The sequence below is a fragment of the Pinus tabuliformis genome, chromosome 3_1, assembly GCF_031772625.1.
Source record: "Pinus tabuliformis cultivar Carrire ecotype Pingquan chromosome 3_1, CPIR1, whole genome shotgun sequence".
Lineage (NCBI taxonomy): Eukaryota > Viridiplantae > Streptophyta > Pinopsida > Pinales > Pinaceae > Pinus > Pinus tabuliformis.
The window spans coordinates 906,375,030-906,398,215 of record NC_142301.1 but is presented as its reverse complement, the minus strand read 5'-3'; the positions used below and the strand labels follow the sequence as shown (position 1 = coordinate 906,398,215).

The following is a 23,186-nucleotide window of genomic DNA, read 5'->3' as shown; positions in this document are numbered from 1 at the left end:
GTCCCAATAGAAAAAACCTTTTCTATGGAAAATTTTTATCAATGCTTCAGGCACATAGATTTCATCCAAACTGCTCTGAAAATGATCTATTCCGATAAGGATCTTGCTGCCGGACTGGAAACACCATGCTAAATTCTTCAGGAAATAACCTTCTATCTTGCAGAAGCTCAGCCATATTGCTGACCCATATGTGGAACCAATCCTTCCCAACCTGAACCAGTGTGAGATATCCTTGCTGCCCATATATTTCTTTTGAATTGTGATACTCCATGGACCCTCTCCATAAATCCCTCTCCATAATGACTTACATAAAAGTGCCTTTCCGAAAGTCCGCAAGTCCAGCAGGCCCCATCCACCCAGGCTCTTCGGCAAAGAGATATCAGATAATTTAGACAAATGAAATTTCCTTTTTTCTGATTGGCCGCCCCATATAAAATTTGCAGTTAGCTTATTCATTTTTTGAATGATACTTGCAGGAAGAAAAAATAAATGAGTTAAGACCAATTGCGCCAAGATCACTCTTCCTGCCAATGATAGACATCTGTATTCCCAAACTGATATCTTTTTATAATACCTATCTAGAATCCATTGCCAATGCAATTTTGAATATCCCTTTGCTTTTAGCTGGAAACCCAAGTATTTTATTCCATGCTTAATGGATTGCGTCTCTATTCCAAACAGAGAGGATATCCATTCTACTGCTTCCAAATTGACATCATTATGGTAGATTACTGACTTTGATTTGTTTATTTGCAATCCTGTGGCTTTTTGAAAAATTTTTAGGATGTCGTAAAAGCACAGCCAAGTGAGTCTGCACAACATTCCAAACATAAGAATATCATCTACAAATAAGTTATGTGAGATGAAGTTGTTTCTGCAGATTTTCAATGGGCGGCACCTGTTTTCCTTGACTGCCTTATTGATGTGGAGACTTAGCGAATTCATTGCTAAGATGAACAAAAGAGGCGACAGTGGGCAGCCTTGGCGAAGACCTCTGGCAGCTAGAGAGTAAGAAGATGGAATCCCATTTACAATGATAGCATAGTTCACCTTCTCAACACATGCCATTATCCAGTTTATCATGTTGGTTCTTAATCCAATCTTTGCAAGTAAGCACCTGATGAAACCCCAATTAAGGCAATCGTATGCCTTTCGGAGATCGATTTTGAAAATAACAGCTTCCCTTTTTTAAGCATGCATGGCAAACAGACTTTCTTGTGTGTTTGCAACTGCATCCAGAATATTTCTTCCCTTTAAAAATCCGTGCTGATCCTTTGTTAAGAACCTTGAAAGAGTTTCTTTGATTCTTTCTGCAATAATTTTTGAGATGATTTTGAAGGAAATGTTACAAAGGGATATCGGTCTAAAATCTTGGAATGATTCTGCTTCCCCTTTTTTCGAAATGAGTGCTATATGAGTGGAAGAAGTTTTCTGATGAATGCTCCCTGATATTCTGGATCCTTCTACCATCCTTAGCAAATCAGTTTTGATAATATCAAAAAAGTGGATGAAGAATTCTATGGTCCAGCCATCTGGGCCAGGACACTTATCCCTTTTAAAAGATTTCATTGTTTCTAACAGCTCCTCCTTGGTTACTGGCTGGAAAAGGCGATCATTTAGTTCTTCATCGAACATTTGTGGGAATAAATCAATGCCCCATAGAATATCCTGAATCCTGCAGTCCTCAGCTCTCTTATACTGATTTTCAAAATATCTAACAACCTCGTTTGAGATGTCCTGTTGAGAGTATAGGAAACCCCCCTTTCCATCACTTATTTTCCATATAGAATTTTTCTCACATAAAGAGAGACATTTGTTGACGCGTTTCAAACCAACCAGTGTGGCTCATCGTCAGGACAAGTTGAAGAAACAGATCTAGCCTATGCATGTTAAATAGTCTGAGCAGAGCCTCCAACGGCTATCTTGATCAATGACTAACTTTGACTTAGGGATAGTAGTTAAAAAGTCAAAATGATAATTTAAATGGAGTTAGTTAGATTATATATGTTGATTACGTTAATTAATAAAATCATGACTTGTATGGGAATTAGTTAGATTAAAGACCTATATATATATATATATATATATATATATATATATATATATATATATATATATAAGTTAGTTAGATTAAGGACCTGGCTTGTATATATATATATATATATATATTAGTTGATGGTTTGATTTAAAAATAAAGCAAGGGGAATTAGTTATGATAAAGACCAATATAAAGTCAATATTAAAAAATAAATAAAAGTTAGTTGAAAGGTATAAATCTAAAAATAAATTAAGGGGAATTAGTTATAATAGAGACCAATATATATATATATATATATATATATATATATATATATATATATATATATAAGAGTTAGGTTAGTTAGTTAAATTACTAGAAAAGAAGAAATAATATTATTTTATATGGTGATTACTTATTGGTAGGTTAAAATTTTATTTTCCATTGCATTTATTATTATTATTTATTTATCTATTTTATTTTTATTAATTTTCAACAGAAATTATTTAGATAAATGTATAAGTAATATAATTCAAGGTGATGGTTATAGTAATTATAAATTACTAATATGCTAAATAATAATAATCATAATAATAATACTAATATTTACGATCATATTTATATATAAAAATAAATAAATAAATAAATAAATTTTATCAGAAAGAAGCAAATAGAAAGAGCGCTAGAAAAGAAGGAGAAGAACCAAAAAAAAAAAAAACCTTAAAACAAGAAGGACAAACACTAACGACAGCAAAGAAGAAGAAAAAAGAGGGGGGGAGGAAGAGAAAGACTAGGATGAAAGGGCGGGGATCCAACATCTACTGATCTTCCAGCCGTCATCCCTATTGAGATTGTTTGGCCTTCTTTCAATCTCAATAGCTTCCCTGAATTTACGATGATGGAAATGAGCAACTTTGGCGACAACCTTGGCCTCCTCTATACACACCTGATGCTTGGTATTTTCTACATGCTCCGCCAAAGCTGAAGACTTGGATCTCCCATGTCTTAGGTTGGCTGCATGTTCGCTGATCCTCTGATGGATGGAGCGCCCTGTTTCCCCAATATAGGGGGTCCCACAAGAACAAGGGATCAAGTAGACACCCTTCATGTCCTTGGGGTTAATGGGATCTTTCACCGATCGGAGGGACTTGCGAATGGTGTTGAGGGGCCTAAAGGTTGAGGGAATCTCATACCTCTTAAGGATCCGAGCAATCTTGTCCGTGGTTCCTTGGACATAGGGAAGATGGACACCTAGATGATGCTCTTTAGGCTCTTTCTTAATTAACATATTTTTAGAGGCTTTACGGAAAGCCTTCTGACCTAGGCGCCTACTATATCCATTCTCCACAAAGACATCAAGGAGATGGGATCTCTCCTTATCAAAACTCTCACTATCAGAAATCCTAAGGGCACGAGTAGCGAGGGTGTTGAGAACACCCATCTTCTGAGCGGGGAAATGATGGGAATCTGCATGAAGATACTGCTCAGTATGCATTTTCTTTCGGAACACAGAGTGGGAGAGATAGCCATCCTTATTCTTGGATATAAGAATATCCAGGAAAGGGAGGCTACCATTGACCTCTTTTTCCATGGTGAACTTAATGGCAGAGGACTGGCTATTGAGGTGATTAAAGAAAAGTTCCAGCTCCTCTGGGCCATGGGGCCAGATGACATTAGTGTCATCTACATACCTTTTCCAAAGCTTGGGAAGGAGACGAGCCGAGGCTAAAGCTTTGGCTTCGAAATCTTCCATAAAAAGATTCGCAACAACAGGGGAAAGAGGGGAACCCATGGCAACACCACAAGTCTGTTCAAAAAACTCACCCTCAAAACAGAAGAAAGTGGAAGTGAGACAGATCTCCACCAGATGAGCGGTATCGGGATCTGTTAGGCGAAAGATCACTTCCAAGGCCTCCTTTATAGGGATGCAAGTATAAAGGGAGACCACATCAAAGCTGACGAGAATGTCATCAGGGCTAAGCTTAATATCCTTAAGCTCATTAACGAAGGATGCAGAGTCTTTCACGAAGGACTCAGTGTGGCCAACCAGGGGCTTAAGTTTGGGGGCAAGGAACTTAGCTAGAAGATAGGTTGGACCACCAATGGTGTTGACGATAGGCCTCAGAGGAGCCCCTTCCTTGTGAATCTTCGGCGGCCCATAGATCCTAGGAGCAATGGGATTGCTTTCAATGAGCTTGTGGCACAGGGAACTCACCGAGTTATTCGATTTGATGGCGAGAGCCACTGTGTCCATCTTCCCTATGTCCAAGGAACCACAGACAAGATTGCTCGGATCCTTAAGAGGTATGAGATTCCCTCAACCTTTAGGCCCCTCAACACGATTCGCAATTCCCTCCGATCGGTGAAAGATCCCATTAACCCCAAGGACATGAAGGGTGTTTACTTGATCCCTTGTTCTTGTGGGACCCCCTATATTGGGGAAACAGGGCGCTCCATCCATCAGAGGATCAGCGAACATGCAGCCGACCTAAGACATGGGAGATCCAAGTCTTCAGCTTTGGCGGAGCATGTAGAAAAGACCAAGCATCAGGTGTGTATAGAGGAGGCCAAGGTTTTCGCCAAAGTTTCTCATTTCCATCATCGTAAATTCAGGGAAGCTATTGAGATTGAAAGAAGGCCAAACAATCTCAATAGGGATGACGGCTGGAAGATCAGTAGATGTTGGATCCCCGCCCTTTCATCCTAGTCTTTCTCTTCCTCCCCCCCTCCCTCTTTTTTCTTCTTCTTTGTTGTCGTTAGTGTTTGTCCTTCTTGTTTTAAGGATTTTTTTTTCTTTGGTTCTTCTCCTTCTTTTCTAGCGCTCTTTCTATTTGCTTCTTTCTGATAAATTTATTTATTTATTTATTTTTTATTTTTCTATATATATAAATATGATCGTAAATATTATTATTATTATTTATTTATTTATTATTATTATTATTATTATTTTTCTAAATAAGACTGAGCTATTATATTACAGCAAGAACAAAAATTACATCAGCAGTATTACAATAGAGCCTAGGCCCTGTAAATCTTGTCTTAGGATAGACAGTAGACTCAGGAGTATTCATGTCCAGGATTACAAAAGATTGATACCAGAGCGACATTCATGAAACCGACACATGGACTGAAGCACATGGAAAATAAAACAACAGAGACACATGGAGTCTGAAACAACTGTAGATAACTGACACTGTGACAGAGAAGGATAGAGATACATAGTGACAAAGTGCAGACACATATAAGATAGCATAGGGAGCAGATAAAGAGAAAAATCCTTGCTGAGAAACCTGGAGCGCGAGCTGGGCGTGCTATTCATCATCGGTTGATTGCGGGTGGTCCTCCCTCTTGCAACGGGGAGGCTGGTGGATGGCCTTACCAGCGTTACGCTGCACAGGTTCACTCGGGCCTACTCCAGGATCTGGGGAGAGGCTGTCTTGAACAGGGCGCAGAATGTCAGTGGCGGGAAGTTGCATGTCAACTGTGGGTGCTATCCCAGGAATCCGCGGAGGGCTGGCACAAGGAGCTTCATCTTCACCCCAAGGATTGCTGCAGTGCTCCACCGAAACCGTTACAAAGAAAGTGGAATTGGACAATGTACATGGAATGCGGTATCTTACCATTGGGTGCTCAGAGTGCCCACATTCCATTCGCTCTTGAAATTCCGCCGCTCTTCCTCTGCCCGAAGGCCTTCCCCTGGTTCGTCTGCGCTAAGAAGAAACTTCAATTGAGGAAGAGGGAGAAGGGGCATGCCTCTGGGACGAGGCTCTGCCACTATAACTACCACGCCGACTGATTCCCCGTTGGCGTTCTCGCTGCATGCTGGAAATGTGCGGGTGGCAAGTATGCTCACGCGAATTGTCACTCTGAACCAGACTACCAATCCTCAAACTAGACTGCGGGTAGCAAGTATGCAGCACTGCCAATCTCCCAGTCCCGTTACCAGACTGCGGGTATGCCTCCAAATTGCCCAAATCTAAGGCCGCAAGACCATCACAGTCGCTCTCAGAACCTGAAGAGGAGCCGAAACAGTGAGCCTTCGCCACCTCCCTCAAGACCAGAACTAGAACAAACAAGAAATGTGGAAGAATGTCCGAGAACCTCTGGCTTTGAAGCGCCATGTTCTGGATCTCAAGGCGAGCAGTTAATGGCGAAGGGACGCTTCTGCCATGAGCCATATCCCTCCTCCTTAAATGCTGCGTGCTGTAACATTTAGGGCGCGTCCTCCTGGTGTACGTGGCTTGTCCGGGCGGACACATGCCCTGCTAACAAGCCATAAGCCTTTCATAACTAACAACCACCCGCATCCGGGGATTAATTTTTTTTTTTTTAGCATATTAGTAATTTATAATTACTATAATCATCACCTTGAATTATATTACTTATACATTTATCTAAATAATTTCTGTCGAAAATTAATAAAAATTAAATAGATAAATAAATAAATAAATAATAATAAAAAATGCAATGGAAAATAAAATTTTAACCTACCAATACGTAATCACCATATAAAATAATATTATTTCTTCTTTTCTAGTAATTTAACTAACTAACCTAACTCTTTTATATATATATATATTGGTCTTTATTATAACTAACTCCCCTTAATTTATTTTTAGATTTATACCTTTCAACTAACTTTTATTTAATTTTTAATATTGAATTTATATTGGTCTTTATCATAACTAATTCCCCTTGCTTTATTTTTAAATCAAACCATCAACTAATATATATATATATATATATAGATAAGTCAGGTCCTTAATCTAATTAACTTTTATCTATATATATATATATATATATATATATATATATATATATCAAAGTCAGGTCTTTAATCTAACTAATTCCCATACAAGTCACGATTTTATTAATTAGCGTAATCAACATCTATAATCTAACTAACTCCGTTTAAATTATCATTTTGACTTTTTAACTACTATCCCTAAGTCAAAGTTAGTCGTTGATCAAGATAGCCGTTGGAGGCTCTGCTCAGACTATTTAACATGCATAGGCTAGATCTGTTTCTTCAACTTGTCTTGACGATGAGCCACACTGGTTGTGTCATGCCCCTACACCTGCGATAGTCTTCCAACCGCTTGTAGCAAGGTGCGGCACCATCGAACGCTTTCTTTTCACCAATACTAACATTCGTGGACTACGCCTACTTTCACATTAACATACTTAGCTTGTGTTTCGCAACTAAGTAAAATGCAATTATCCTTTATACTTAATGAAGCCCATACTAATTCATTATCATCATGTAATTATACCAAGAACAACAACAATTGAAACAAGTATAAAGGGGAGGGGCAACTCCCCGTAATGTGAGTCTGCCCGACAATTTTATTAAGAATACCAGTTTACAATACAAGTGTGTCTTGGCCGAACCAAGTCTCACACTTAACCGAATAATACAAAGAGAGGCAAACATGCCTTTACAACATCTTGTGCATCTCTTGCACAAAGGACGGTGCTCCCCCGAGCCACCAAGAATCCTTGCCAAGTCTTACACCAAGAACCCAACCATAGAATCCACCCCGAACACCTCTGTCCAACCTTCGACCTGATCAAGACTTCACCAAGCGTGCAGTCCTTCTTAAGGCAATGCGCATGAGATATGCGCAAGTCCTCCTCTTTAACTGCGCACTTCTTTCTTGTCTTATGCGAAGAGATCAAGAGTGAATGAATGATGTTTGAATGAGCTTCAAAGCTCTCATACTTATACGCTTCTTAACTTTACTTGTGTGGGTTTACAAGGGGTGTGCAGCCCCTTGGCCGACCCCCAAAACCACCATACATGCACCCATAAGCCTATGTACAAGACGGCTTGCACATTTCTCTCCATCGCATATATATGTATATGCTCCAACACTTAGTCGCATAAGTGTTTTGCATATCGTCGCATCTTTTGTCACATTTTCTCCGCACGTTTTGTCACATTTCTTCCGCAGCTCGTCGCACGCCCGTGTCGCCGTGCCCGCCCATCGTGCAGCCCTCGCCCGCCCGTCGTGCAGCCCGTGCCCACTTCGTGCGCCCGCGCCCGCCCGTGCGCCCGCGCGCTCGTGTACCCGCGCGCCCGTCGACTCGCCCGGCGCCCAACCGCGCCCGCGCTCGGGTAGAACTCGAGGACCTTACATCCTCCTCCACCTGAAATCATTGTCGTCCTCGACAACATACCATCTCGGTAGCCATCCACCGAGATCATCATCATCCACGATGTTGACTCCTCCACATAAAGCAAACATCCTTGCAACATATGTAGAGCCTCGTCTCCATCATGCTTCGACTTAGTGACCAACTGCCACCAAGATAACCATACCAAGGTATGCACCTCAATGGTATGCTCTCTATCAGATGTCATCTCGATCCATGATTACCGACCCTGTCTTCATCATGTGTCCTCATGTGAACTGCTGCCATGATACTCCAACACGATGCCAACACATCTTTGTACACTACTAGTCCCCATGTTTGAACTAGTCGGATGGCCAGTCCAACTGCCACGCTCAAACCATGAGAGTGAACATCCTCATGCCACCATCAGTCGTTTCTCAAAACATCCTGTCACATCCTTGACTCATCAAGAATCTATCTCCATAATCCATGCTCAGGTCCATGGAAACTCCATCCACCTCATCTGCAACATGCTGTCCATGATGTTTGGTGTCAATGTGCTACATGAAATCAGCCACATCTATCCAACATCATCATGTGTGTCTTCTCCATGTGAAGAGATCATCTCCTCAACCCGACTCTCGATGTGCCACATCTAGGTCCATGAAGCACCCCTTCATCATATCTACAATGTGCCATCCCTCAAGTCTGCCATAGAAACAAGTATGCACTTGTCTCACCTGTCCATGTGCTGCTCAATCAGCTCCCATGTGCCAAAAGTAGTTGAGTCTCGGCTCAACCCATGCCCAAGTCAAGGCATCATCATCATCGTTGTAACTCCATCACCTCAAAGTGTCTCATATCGATCCTCCACATCAAGTCACTCTTCCAAGCCATGCCCATACATGTACTTTGAAAGTATGCATCCCATACTGCATCAAAGTCTCCTGACCTCAGCTCCTCAATGCATCAAATCCTCTAAGTCCACCATATGAAGTCCCTAAAAGTCACAACAATCTCATGTCATCATGAGCTCCATAAGTCATCTCCAACCAACATCTCCATGTAGTAGGAATGCTCCATAATCAGCTCACAAATCCATCCAAGTCCATGGCCTTGTTGTACAAGAGTGCACAACCTCTCCATAGGCTCATAAGTAATAAGTCTCCATGTCACACTAGCAAATCCATCTGCACAACATCCCTGCTTTGGCACTCCTCATTGGATGCCCATAAGTGACACCTCTACAAGTGCTCCCACATAATGTCCCTGCATAAGACTGCCATGCTCCATGCCTCCAACCTGATGTCCATGACTAAGTTGCCCATGTAGTCCAACCAAGTAGACCCATCACAACAATCGGTCATCCTCATCCAAGTCTACAATCTTCGGTTTAGTGAACTCGGTCACCCAACCATATCATCATGTCATGAGTCCCTTCATCATAGCTCCTCCACCAAAGTGTCCACCAAGACTATCTCTTGGTCTCGGCCATGAGAAGTCCACCCAAGAGTGTGCCCTCCAATCTGTCCATGAGTCATGCCGGGCACTTAGCCATGTGGCTAAAGCATGACCCATTCATCCACAACGATCATCAAGTTCCACCCTTGTCAAGGGCCTTTGTACCTTCTACCATAAGGTCACAAGCAACCCCAACAAGTCCTGCAACAATCGACAATCCTTGCTTCTCCATACAAGGTTCCATCATAGTCATCCATGGCAAGATCCTCCATAGCATAGGCAAACTGGCTTTGCCTCTCCCTGCATATGGTCCATCTACCAAATGCTCAAATGAAACACAAGTATCAATACTTACTTCATCATCATGAGGCTCTTCCTCATTCATCCATGTCCACAAACTGCACGATCCTGGTCCAACTTGATCATCCTCAAGTTCATCCTCCATCATGGTCATGTCTGCAACATCTTCAATCATCACGGCTTCCTCTTCCTTGTTAGCACAATCTGCAACTTCATCTTGCTCCATTGTCCAACCAAGTTGAAGAAGCTCTTCTTCCACATTCTTCTCCAAGACTTCAAGTTCCTTTCGAATTCGGGGATTCTCTTCTTTCAACCGCTTCAACCTGTATAAGGTAAGCAAGAGCTTCCCTTCACCTTCTCCCAAACTTGCCATGCCTTGTCGTTCAACTTGGTCCAAGCACTAAGCTTCACCTCTGCTAAACCTGCTTCCACTGTCACGAGCAACCCTGCTCAAACCGAGTTTTGAAACTACCTTCAAATGCTTCAACACCTGAACCTTGTTCAAGCCTCAATATCAACTTCCAAGTGTATGCACACTTACTTCACCCAGCTTCCTGCAAGACTTCTCCAAGTCTTCAGACCTGCTCTGATACCACCTGTCACGCCCCTACACCTGCGGTAGTCTTCCAACCGCTTGTAGCAAGGTGCGGCACCACCGAACGCTTTCTTTTCACCAATACTAACATTCGTGGACTACACCTACTTTCACATTAACATACTTAGCTTGTGTTTCACAACTAAGTAAAATGCAATTATCCTTTATACTTAATGAAGCCCATACTCATTCATTATCATCATGCAATTATACCAAGAACAACAACAATTGCAACAAGTATAAAGGGGAGGGGCAACTCCCTGTAATGTGAGTCTGCCTGACAATTTTATTAAGAATATCAGTTTACAATACAAGTGTGTCTTGGCCGAACCAAGTCTCACACTTAACCGAATAATACAAAGAGAGGCAAACCTGCCTTTACAACATCTTGTGCATCTCTTGCACAAAGGACGGTGCTCACCCGAGCCACCAAGAATCCTTGCCAAGTCTTACACCAAGAACCCAACCATAGAATCCACCCCGGACACCTCTGTCTAACCTTCGACCTGATTAAGACTTCACCAAGCGTGCAGTCCTTCTTAAGGCAATGCGCATGAGATATGCGTAAGTCCTCCTCTTTAACTGCGCACTTCTTTCTTGTCTTATGCGAAGAGATCAAGAGTGAATGAATGATGTTTGAATGAGCTTCAAAGCTCCCATACTTATACGCTTCTTAACTTTACTTGTGTGGGTTTACAAGGGGTGTGCAGCCCCTTGGCCGACCCCCAAAACCACCATACATGCACCCATAAGCCTATGTACAAGTCGGCTTGCACATTTCTCTCCATCGCATATATATGTATACGCTCCAACACTTAGTCACATAAGTGTTTTGCATATCATCACATCTTTTGTCACATTTCTTCTGCACGTTTTGTCACATTTCTTCCGCAGCTCGTCGCACGCCCGTGTCGCCGCGCCCGCCCATCGTGCAGCCCTCGCCCGCCCGTCGTGCAGCCCGCGCCCACTTCGTGCACCCACGCGCGCCCGTCGACCGCCCGTGCACCCGCTCGCCCGTCGACTCGCCCGGCGCCCAACCGCACCCGCGCTCGGGTAGAACTCGAGGACCTTACAAGTTGGTTCGAAACGCGTCGAAAAATGTCTCTCTTTATGTGATTTACGCCGAAGTTCTACTTATAAATATTATGGATCACAGAAGCCTCAATTCAACAATTTTTCTCACGTCTGGAGCTCGCAAACTTGTGGAAAAATTTTGTGTTCTTGTCCCCCTCCTTAAGCCAGATTGCCCTACTCTTTAATCTCCAAAAAGCTTCCTCCTGATCCAAGATTTTTAATTTTTTCATTTGAAGCTCCTTTATACGGCACCTCATTTTGAAAGTGAGTAGTTGAGCAGCCAAAACTCCTGAGATGCTGTCCAGTTCCTTTTGAATTTCCCGGAGAGCTGTTCTATTCATTTGCCTTTTTTTGAATTGCCAATCCTTAACCACCTTTCTAATGGAGTCCAGCTTGTCCCTAAAGGTCAAAAAAGGGGGCATATTCTTTGTTGATGACAGCTCTTTCCAGGTTCTTATTATAACCTCATTAAACTCTAGTTCTTCCAAAAGTGTCCTGTTAAATTTGAATGAATAGCCTTTTCTAAAAACCTTTCCTCTCCAGCTTAGAAGGATCGGTCTATGATCTGATATGAACACATTCCCAATTGTTGAGAAAGGCATGCCCATTCTATCGATTATACTAGCATGAAGGATAAATCTATCAAGTCTTTTGGCTATATAAGCCTCTTCGATCCTTCCATTTTCCCAAGTCAGAAGCATTTTGGGAGGACTTATATCAACAAGATTCCTGCTTAGTAGTTCATATTTGATGCGATCTGCAAGTGGGTCCTTTTTTTTGTTGATGCCCCATGTTTCATCCAAGTTTAAAGTGACATTTAGATCTCTTGCAAGGATCAAAGATTCTATGTCAAAAATTTCTGAAGCAAATAATTTCTCCCAGAAAGGCAATCTGTTTTGTAAGGAGCGTGACCTACTCATGTTCCTGCAAGAAGCATATAGCCATGTTCGTTTTGGCTTTATCTGTGATGTTAAAGCATATGCTACATTCTTTTCGTTTCTTTGTTTTTAACAGCGGAATCGGTAATGGGGAATAATGACCGCGACGTCACCCGAGATCGAGCCTGGATGCTGCTACTATAATCGTTGGAGAACAGTCACCGCCTGCAAGCAACTTTAAAATGTCAACTATAAAGTGAGACACGATTTGGTAAATGGGTAAATTTAAAATATCAACTTTTGTATCCATATATTGAAATTCATTACCAAATTTTATTTTCAGAATGTCAGTAATTGGGTTTTGATTTTGTATCTATGTATTGAAATTTATTACCGAATTTTATTTTTTTGAGAATTTTAATATTTTTCCATCTTTTTCAACATTTCTAACATTTCTATATATAGGTTGGAGTACGTCCACATGTTCTTTCAGTGTCCAGCATCGACGCAAATCTGGTATGATCTCTCCACATCTCATGGTTTTCCTCACCTGGTTTTCTCTTCTGTTTAGGAGGGATTCATGTGGTGGAGTGCCCAACGTCCAGAATGGAGATCTTTATTCATCATCACGTGTTGGTGTCTCTGGAAATGGAGGAATGCCTGCATCTTCCAGGATTCCAAGGCCCCTATTGCCTCTACGTTGGTTTATATATCTGCTATGCTTGGTCAGGCTTGACAAGTTTTGGCTCTTCTTCTCATGATTTCCTTTTTACAGGGTCTTCTTTTCTTCTCATATAGTCTTTTTTCTGTGCTCCATGCGGAACTTTCTCCACCGGAACCTTCTCTCCTTTTTGGATGTTTATCAAGGATATGTTTTGTTATTCTGGATATTCACATATGGATTTTGTTTCAGCACAATCATGTTATAGGCCCAGATTTTCTAGCATCCGCAGTCTACAATTCTCAGCATCAGCAGGCCGAATGTTTTTGGCTTTATATGTACTTGCTCATTATATTTTCTTAATATAATATATCATGATTTTCTCTTTGAAAAAAAAAAAAAAAGTTGGAGTTAGTTATCAAATTTTAATTTTAAAAATTATTGAAATTTGATTTCATTATTAAATTTTATTTTTAAAAATTCAATAATTTTTAAAATTTTAATATTAGTTAAAATTTATTATTTATTTATTTATTTTCCAAAATTTCAATATTTAAAATTAAAATTCATTATATATTTTTTTCCTTCAAATATTTAGAAATTAGAATTCATCCCAAATAACAAAAAACATTCAGCTCAAATAACAAAAAACATTCAGCTGTTTCAAAACATCACATCATATTAATTTAGCAATAAAAACGATTTTCAGATAAAGGGATTTAGCTATTTCAGAAAGTCATTTTGATTTACTAATATTAAACAAAAATACAAATTATTGAGCAGTTTTAAAATATATCGAAATAAGAATTCATCAATAATAAAAATATTGATTCAGCCATTTAAAAAAAAAAACACCATATGTGAATATCAATAAAAACAAAAACAAAAATAATTTTACTAAATACTTGTTATATTGCTTTTCCAATTTTCACCAACCTCAAAGAGTAGAACTCGTGCTAATACTGTATTTTCTATCCTTATTGTTTGCTTTCCCGTTTGACCTAAATTAAGTATTTGAAGCTGCCATGTATATAGAGGGGAGTGAACTTCCAAATTTCCAAACGAGTGCAGAGTCTATTATCGACCTTTGAGTTTTTTTCCTAATTTTATTTAAGTAACTGGATTGGATTTGAAAAGTAAATTGTTTGTAAAAACAAAATAAAAGGTCTAAAAATACAAAACAAAACAACCAACAAACAGATATATTTATTTTTTTTGGATAAAAAAAACTAGTTTATATTATGTAGTAGTGTATAAGTTCAAAAATGTATCATATATACAATAACTTGCATAGATCTTCTTCTGACAAATAAAAAGTAAAAAACCATGAATTCAAAATTTGACGACAAACATCTTACAAATATGAAAAAATTACCCAATTGAACATTAATAATAAAATTATTAATTAAGGAATAGAGAATTAAACATCGACAATTACATAATGGACAATTACATGCCAAAATAAGATGTCTGAGCTCAAACACAGGCTTTGAGTAATACCACTCGAGTCATGGACCTCATTATGTTCCACGATACCTCTATGCTATTAATGAACCTTGAAGCTTCATATCGTATAAGGCGTATTCTAAGATATTGATATTAAATATAATTAAGATAAAATGATTGTTATTTCTATTTGTAGCTTCATATCGTATAAGGCGTATTCTAAGATATTGATATTAAATATAATTAAGATAAAATGATTGTTATTTTTATTTGTAGGAGCTGAAATTTTGATTTGTGTGACTTAAACTCGTTTTTTGACTGTATATATGGATTGAGTGCCCTGAAAACTTTCTAGGGCACTTTGATTGTGCAGGGATTTCCCATCAAGCTTGTGATTTCAATAAATTTGTGCCGGATTTTAGAGAAATTAAACCTGAAAATAAAGCTTCCAAAAAGTCCTAGTAAAAACAACTCATTTTCGAATTCTCTCATGGAAAATTTCTCTTAACTAGTGTTAAAGAAAAAATGATTCATAGTGAAATTGAGAGTTGGTCATTCAAGTTAAAGAAAAAATGATTCATAGTGAAATTGAGAGTTGGTCAATTCCTAAAACTTCATAGAATGAAATATTTTGTCACCTTTCTGAAAATAAGAGGGTTAAAGATGAAAAAAATTATATTATATTTCCCATCTTATGCTCACTTTTGATCTAATTTTCGAAATATTTATCACAATACCAACCTTATTCACTTTTTAGGTCAACATAACTCTGATGATCTAGGAACAATTCTCACATTTGATCTAATTTTCAAAATATTTGTCCCAGACCTTTTAAGTTAGCATAACTATGGTGATCTGGGAACACTTCTCTCACTTCTTTTTGAGCATAGAAATAAAATGTTAAAGAATTCAGATTAATCTCTCACCTTCATCACCTTCATCAGATTTTATAGGCCACATAAATATTAGCTTAGTTTTAAAAACTCGCTGATCTAAATTGGTAACCAATCAAACCAGACGGTTAGATAGAGATGGGTAATGAACTAGTTGGAAAAATCCAACTGGAGGGTTTGTATCGATTAGGAGCCAAAATGGTACAAATCGGTCAATTCCAACCTTAATTAGCTCGATGAAATCTCACGTGTCGGGGGAGTATGGGATCCTATGTGGCAAATTTTCAAGTGGTTTTGGAGGAAACCAATGGCTGTTTCCCTTTCAAAAAAACCCTTTTGTTTATAAAACCAAGCCCCCCTCCCTAAACCCTGAACCTAAACAAAAAAACCTAACTCAACTTTAGCAATGCTAGTAATTAATGGTAGTGTTAAATTCTTAAAATAAAAGTCATCCTTTTACTTAAATTTTTTACATTACCACAAACTATTTTAGGATGTTTGAAAGTGGTTGAAAACCTTATCTAACTATTTTAGGACTGGTACGATATCAACATTGTCATTGAAGGTATGGGATTGACATTTAATCAAGAGCATGAATCCCTTTATGTTGGTGGTATTGATTCTTGAACTCCTTTGATTTTTATGGTATTAATTGTTAAACTTCTCTACAATGGCCCTTAGAAAAATGTACCCTTCACTCAAAGCAAAATAATTGGCTATGCATGCTAAGCTTTTTCTATTATATTTTGAGGTTGAAGAGAAGAACCGTCCACTCACACCAAAACCATTGCTTAGGCATGTTAAGATTTTTCAAATTCTACCAAATTATAAAGCTGAGTAATCCAAGTTTGAAGACTTGAAGCTAGATGATGCGTATGTAACTCTTGTTGATGATCCCATTTCTAGTAGTGGTGAATCAATGATGAGTTTGATGAGTGATCACGTTGATCATTGATTTGCAGTAGGTCAATGGCCCAATAACTTGTAGCATTGTTTTTGGAGTCTAGAAGCCACTTAGAGCCTCATTGATTATGTATTGGAGTTGTTTAACGAGGGGACAATTTCATCTTAGACGATAACTTTTTCATTGGAATCTAATGTTTTTTATTTTGAAATTTTTTGTTTTAGAAGTGCTCCAATCTAGATTTTGAATTTAGAAATAGATTCAGCACCCTAAAAAACTCTAATACACCTAAAATTTTATAGTTTGACAGTTGTAACCTCGATTTCCAAAAGAATCAACTGTATTTTTTCAAAAACCTACCAAAAAATCTATATTTTCAAGCAAAAGTTATCACCTACTTAGAGTACTTTTATGTATTTTGTTGTTGATATGTATTTAACTTGGTGCTATTTTGATATATTCACACTTACACAGTATATAGATGAGCAAACTTCGCATATTTTGTCCCTAATGATTTGGAATCATCGTTTGAAATCTTAATTTTATTTTATTTTTTTTTCATTAAAAATATTTATTTTATGTATTTTTTTTCAAATCCAGTTCATTGAATTTGGTTAGATTCATTTGATCGTTCCAACTTCGAAATAAAATTAGATAAGTACACCAGTTCAAAAATTTAGTGGAATTAATCATCTCCATTATGATCACTAACCTAAAAAATAATAAATAATAAAATTTAATTATATATATTAAATTAAGATAAAATTTATTTATTTTTATTAAAATGATAATTATTATATAATTCCAAATAGATTATTAAATTTAAGACAAGTGTGAATAGCATAAATAGTAACGCTAAAACATTTATTCATTAAATTGAAAGTTGTATGAGTTATCTTTATGTGATGGTTAATTTTTTTATTTATATAAAATTTAATATTTAATTTAATTATTTGAGTATTTTTTTGAAATAATGAATTATGTTTTCTGAAAAAATGAAGGAAGATGCTACAAACTACACTATTTAAGAGTTATCACTAAGTGTACTTGTTTCCATATTATCAAATAGTAGTTGTCAATAAGATATTTAAAATTATATTTCAAAGGAAAGTCATTTCAATTTGCATCTAATGGTTTTTTTTTTTATAGTTGTTTGGATACACTAGACCTCAATCAACATTGTTAGGGGCTTCTGGTTGCCATACTATCAAGTAGAGGTTATCAATAAGATCTTTAAAGTTATACTTCAAAGTAAAGTCATTTCAATTGACATCTAATGTTTTTTTATAGTTGTTTGGGTATACTAGACCTCAATCAACATTGTTAGGGGATTTATGCTATTCTAACTCAGTGCATGGAATTGAGGTAGTTTTTTTTATTGAATGTGAAATCCCTTCGTTAAAGACATCTATGGAGATCTTTCCTCACACCTCAACCAAGGAGTGCCTTGTTTATTTGTAATGCCTCCATGAACATCACTAAGATGAAACTATAGTGAACAAGGCTTGTAAGAAGTACATTGGGATAGGTAAAAATTAAACCAATGCTGTACAATTCTTACATTATGAGGTGGGCTTGACAAAAGGAAGCTTATGATATGCTAGAGTATCAAGGGATCTCATGAAGGGATTAAACTAATTATCTATCCCTATGGACATTGAAGCATGAAACTTTACAAAATCTTTGACAAGCTTACTTCGGGGACTTGACTCTCCTACTTGTAATTCACAACACTCAACCATTAGAGCTATCCCACTACAATAATGTAACTAGAAAAGGTGCAAAGAGAGGCCGATAGGACTGTTAAATTGAAATTGTTGAATTAGAAAAGTTGTATTTTGATTTGAAATAATAATTGTTGTATTAGATTTAGGTTGTTTAGTGTATTTGTGTTAAGTTGGTAATACACAATTAAAGAACTATTTTGAAGAAATATTGGTTTTCTAGAATGAGCAGTTTATAGCAAGAGGAAATAGTTGGTACACATTAGCTTTGCCTCATTTTAGGCATTCTATGACGTTTGATGAAGGGCATTCAATATTTTTTTCTGCCAATCTCTGATATGGGGGCATTCAAAATATAAGTTGTATTCTTATTTCCATTTGTATTCCCTATTATTAGTGGTTATCTCATTTAAGAAATTATATATATTTGTTATAAAGAAAAATAATGATTTTTTTTTAAATACTAATAAAGATTTATATGATAATTATATATTTGAATTATTTCAATCATATTAATAGAATTTACATTTTGAAAAATTACATTTTTATATAATTATAATTCCAAAAATATAAATAATGATTAAACATCAAAATAAAGAACATACAATTTAAAACAATATTTTATAGTATTTATTAAACTCTCAAATGCATACCTCATATATTTTACCTCATATATTTTATTTAAAGCAATGATAATCTAGAGGAAAAAAGACAACATATGCATATGAAATTTTAAGATTCAATCCATAAGAAATTTTTAAGATTCCATCCATTACATGAGATCATAAGGATTTGTATTTTTATTGGTAAAAGTAGATAATATACACTTTCATTTAGCTATTTTTTTATTTCAAAATATTATTGTGATTTTTTCACATTACAATTAATTTAGTTTAGTTAGTTAGAAAAATTCCTAAGTCTATATTCATAATATAATATTCAAATTATAAACTTATTAATCTTTGTTTTAGATTAAAAAAATAAGTTTTGGACAATTACATAATTACATTAAAAAGTCATTGCTATTAAAGAAATGAAATAAGATATGATTTTTCTTATATATTCTCTTTTATATATTATTATGTTCTTCAAACATTTTACTCATTTTTAATTGATTTTAAAAAATTATTAGATTTTAAAATGTTTTTTTTAAATTAAAATATTATAAATAAATAAATATATATTTTTAAATTAAAAAATTAATTGATTAAAAATCAGAATGAATAATAAATCATGTTCAACATTACCCATATATTTATATATATATAAGATTGAACTTTCTACTCCATTTTAATTGATTTTTAAAAATTTATTAGATTTTCAAATTTCTGTTTTAATATTTTTTAAAATTAAATAATTATTAAAATATTATATATATATATATATATCTATATATATATATTAAAAACTAATTAATTAAAAATAAAAATAAATAATAAATCATGCTCAACATTACCCAAATATATAAGAAAATTATAATTCACATGTATGTTTTACATTATGGCCCAAAAACATTGTATTCAACCATTATATCTCACTCTAATATTTAATACAATATGAAGGAAATGACTAACACACTTAATCTTTTGAGAGTTAACTTTCTTTTTGAAATTTATGTAAAGCATAAAATAATTAAAAATCTTTATAGAATTATTAAAGGTAATTTACTAAATTTAAATAATAAAAAATAAGATAATATCTTTAATATAAAAAGGTAAATTTAAAAGTGATAAAATTTATAATTGCAAACTAAATACATAAACACACACAATAGAAACACACACAATAGCGGCATGTCGACTATTCTCAATTCATAACTAAAACCTTTTATTATCATGATTGTGTAGCAATATCGGTTCATGTTGTCATTCACTCCCATACTAACTTGACTCTCATACTAATTTGACGACTTTCTTTAATTACCAAACAATTTTGATTGAACTTAAAGGATAGGTGGCTATTAAATGATGCAATGGTGCTAAGGTTAACATGACAGACCTTCTTTAATTACCAAACAATTTTAATTGAACTTAAAGGATAGGTGGCTATTAAATGATGTAGTGGTGTTAAGGTTAACATGACAGAAAGGTCAAGTTGGTTGGTCATGGTCAATAAGTAAAATCCTTTACACTTTGTATCTTTCTAATAATAAAATAATTGTGCTTTAATTACCAAGCAATTTTGATTGAACTTAAAGGATAGGTGGCTATTAAATGATGCAATGGTGCTAAGGTTAGCATGACATAAAGGTCAGAGTTGGTTGGTCATGGTCAATAAGTAAAATCCTTTACACTTTGTATCTTTCTAATAATAAAATAACTGTGCGAAGGTCTGGTTTAAAATAAGAAACAAAAAAAACTCATCCTTAAAAAAGTTGCTTAATGGGCAGACATGCCACTCAAATTACACTTATCAAAATGCTAGCAGAACCCGTTATGTATTAAGTAGAAAAGTAGAAAATGGTGAATCAGATTTCAATGATATTGTTTTAATCTATTAGAATAGATTTTAGTGGTTTGTTAGAATAAATTAATCAAAACTATTAAAATGATTGCCAAAATAATTTGAATAATTTAACTACATATCATAGTTTTGACGAGTTTTGCATTTGTATACTAAAAGGCAAAGTTTAATTAGATTTTGCATTTGTGATACTAAAAGGCATAGTTTTGAATAGTTTTGCATTTGTGATACTAAAAGGAAAAGTTTAATTAGATTTTTTTTTGGAATAAGGTAATACAATTTTGGATAAAACTGTGATTTTTTTTATTGTTTAAAATATATTTTTGAATATTTAGATAAATTCAAAGTGCACTAAAATATCTTTGAAATAAAATTCTCAAATTACCCTACAAATTAAAAATACTAAAAATTATTCACCAAATTTTAAACCAAATTTACTAAAACAAAATAAAAAATTCTAAACTAAAATTTCATTTCACATTAAAACAATCCTACTTGGAAATTATTGCTAAGCCATTCTTATTGTTTTATCTCCTTGCTAGCGCAACATATTTAAAGAATATCCCAACTCTGGATCTCAAACCAATGGATAATCAAATAAAAATTAACCCTTACCCAAATAATGGTACAAAATTCAATAAAAATTAAAAGGAATTTGTGTAATGTGAAGAATGCTCCAGATTGTATAAAATTGGAACGGGTGGAAATATTTATAGTAAAAATTCATGGATTGCCCCATGATATTTTGTGGAAACATTGAAGTGATTAGTTTTTTATTTGCACCTTATAATTTTAATATTCTGATTTAAATTTTTGGATGGATTTTTTTAATAAATAGATAATTTTAACTTATTTAAAATTATGAATTTTTATTAAATTAATAAAATTATAATTTTTAACCAAAAAAATTACAAGATTTTAGGAAAATTTTCAAAAAAATTACAAATCTTAACACTAAATTTACCACATAAAATTTACCCAAATCTCAAAACATAAAAAATATAGATAACATTTTAAAAATCTCAAAAAAATAATATTCTCTGAAGTTCAAATCAGAAAAAGAAATTTACATCAAAGTGACCAGAGAAGGATTTCGGATAAGTCTATCTAATACTTAAAAGATATTTCCATTAATACAAGGTTATAAATCTTTGATGTAATATGTTTCTTACTTATATCTCTGAAACTTTGAGGAAGTTCAAACAACTCAGTTGGTTGCACTTATTGCTCCATTGCTCCAGCCTGTGTTGTTGGAATTGTTCAATCTCCTGGCCAGCCTACATCTGCATATCCCGCAACTGCTGCTCAATTAGCTGCAAAATAGTAGCTGGCTTACCAACATCTTCTTCAACAGCAGCAACAACAGCATATCCTGCAACTGCTGCTCAACTAGCTGCAAAATAGTAGTTGGCTTACCAACATCTTCTTCAACAACAGCAACAACAGCGATAGATTGTTTGGGCTAATCAGATGCATGATATAGAACACACATTAGACTTCAAGAACCATAGTTTACCGTTGGCTAGAATCAAGAAAATTATGAAGGCAGATGAAGATGATTTCGGCTGGCTTGTGAAATGCTCATTTTGGAGCTTACCCTGCGCTCATCGATTCATACAGAAGATATCTTTGATTTCCTTGTGGATATTGTACCGAGAGATGAGTCGAATGAGGGTCTTGGTATTCTTGGAGGATCTGTACCTATTGGAACCCCAGCCGAAGCTATACCATATTATTATGTTCCTCAGCAACATCCAGAAAGCACAGGTTGCACCTTTTGGAATGATTGTTGGAAAGCCAGTGGATCTTGCAATGTATGCTCAACAACCCCGCCCTCATGTTGCTTATATGCTGCAGCAAAATGTGGCCACAACAACAAATGCCAGAGCAGTCCAGGAGCCCATCCTCTGGCAGTTAGGTGCTTTGAGTTGTTTTCTGAAGGTAGATGGTAGTCGTGCACCGAAGAAATCGTTGGGTGTGGCACTTCCTCACAGAGTACTGCCAAAAATGTAGCCACTGTAAACGGATCGACCGTTTTGGAGAGACCCGAGGGCATAAAAAAATAATGCATGAGAACCAAATGTCAGGGGAGAGAAGGATGGACAGACCTCAGATGCATATTAAAAGTGTAGACAGTGCACTGATTCAAAAGGAAGGCCTATCAGTCTAAAAATCACTTCTTTTATAGTAATATGTATCATAAATGTTTGTGTAATAATATTTATTTTAAAGTTGAACATGGTCAAATATGTGAAATATGCAAATTAGTTTAAACCAAAATTACTAATATTTTATTGAAATGTTGCTAATATTCTCTTTAAATTTTGTAAACATTATTTAAATTTGATTTAATGGGAATTACTTGGTTTGAATTGATTCATTTTAAACCTGATTAATTGTTAGTGTACTGAAAAGATGGCCTAATTCACTTGTCATTATTAGTCATTGTTTCCCAATTTGTTTAAAAGAAACCCTAATGATCTGGTGAGAAAAACCCTAATGATCTGGTGAGAAAAAAGTTGTTTGGCTCCTTGCTGAGTAGGCTTCCATGAATCCAAAAATAATGATTCTTTGAATCAACTAATAAATGTTTATAAGGTCATAGTTTTGCAAATTTGTGGCTAGATGATCAGAAAAGGAAAACATATTGCAA

At 35.7% G+C, this 23,186-nt stretch overlaps 1 pseudogene; it reads left to right on the top strand.

The window, feature by feature from the left end:
- Positions 1 to 6,164: 6,164 nt before the first annotated feature.
- LOC149190582 (uncharacterized) lies at positions 6,165 to 22,451 on the top strand (annotated as a pseudogene).
- The last annotated feature ends 735 nt before the right edge of the window (positions 22,452 to 23,186 follow it).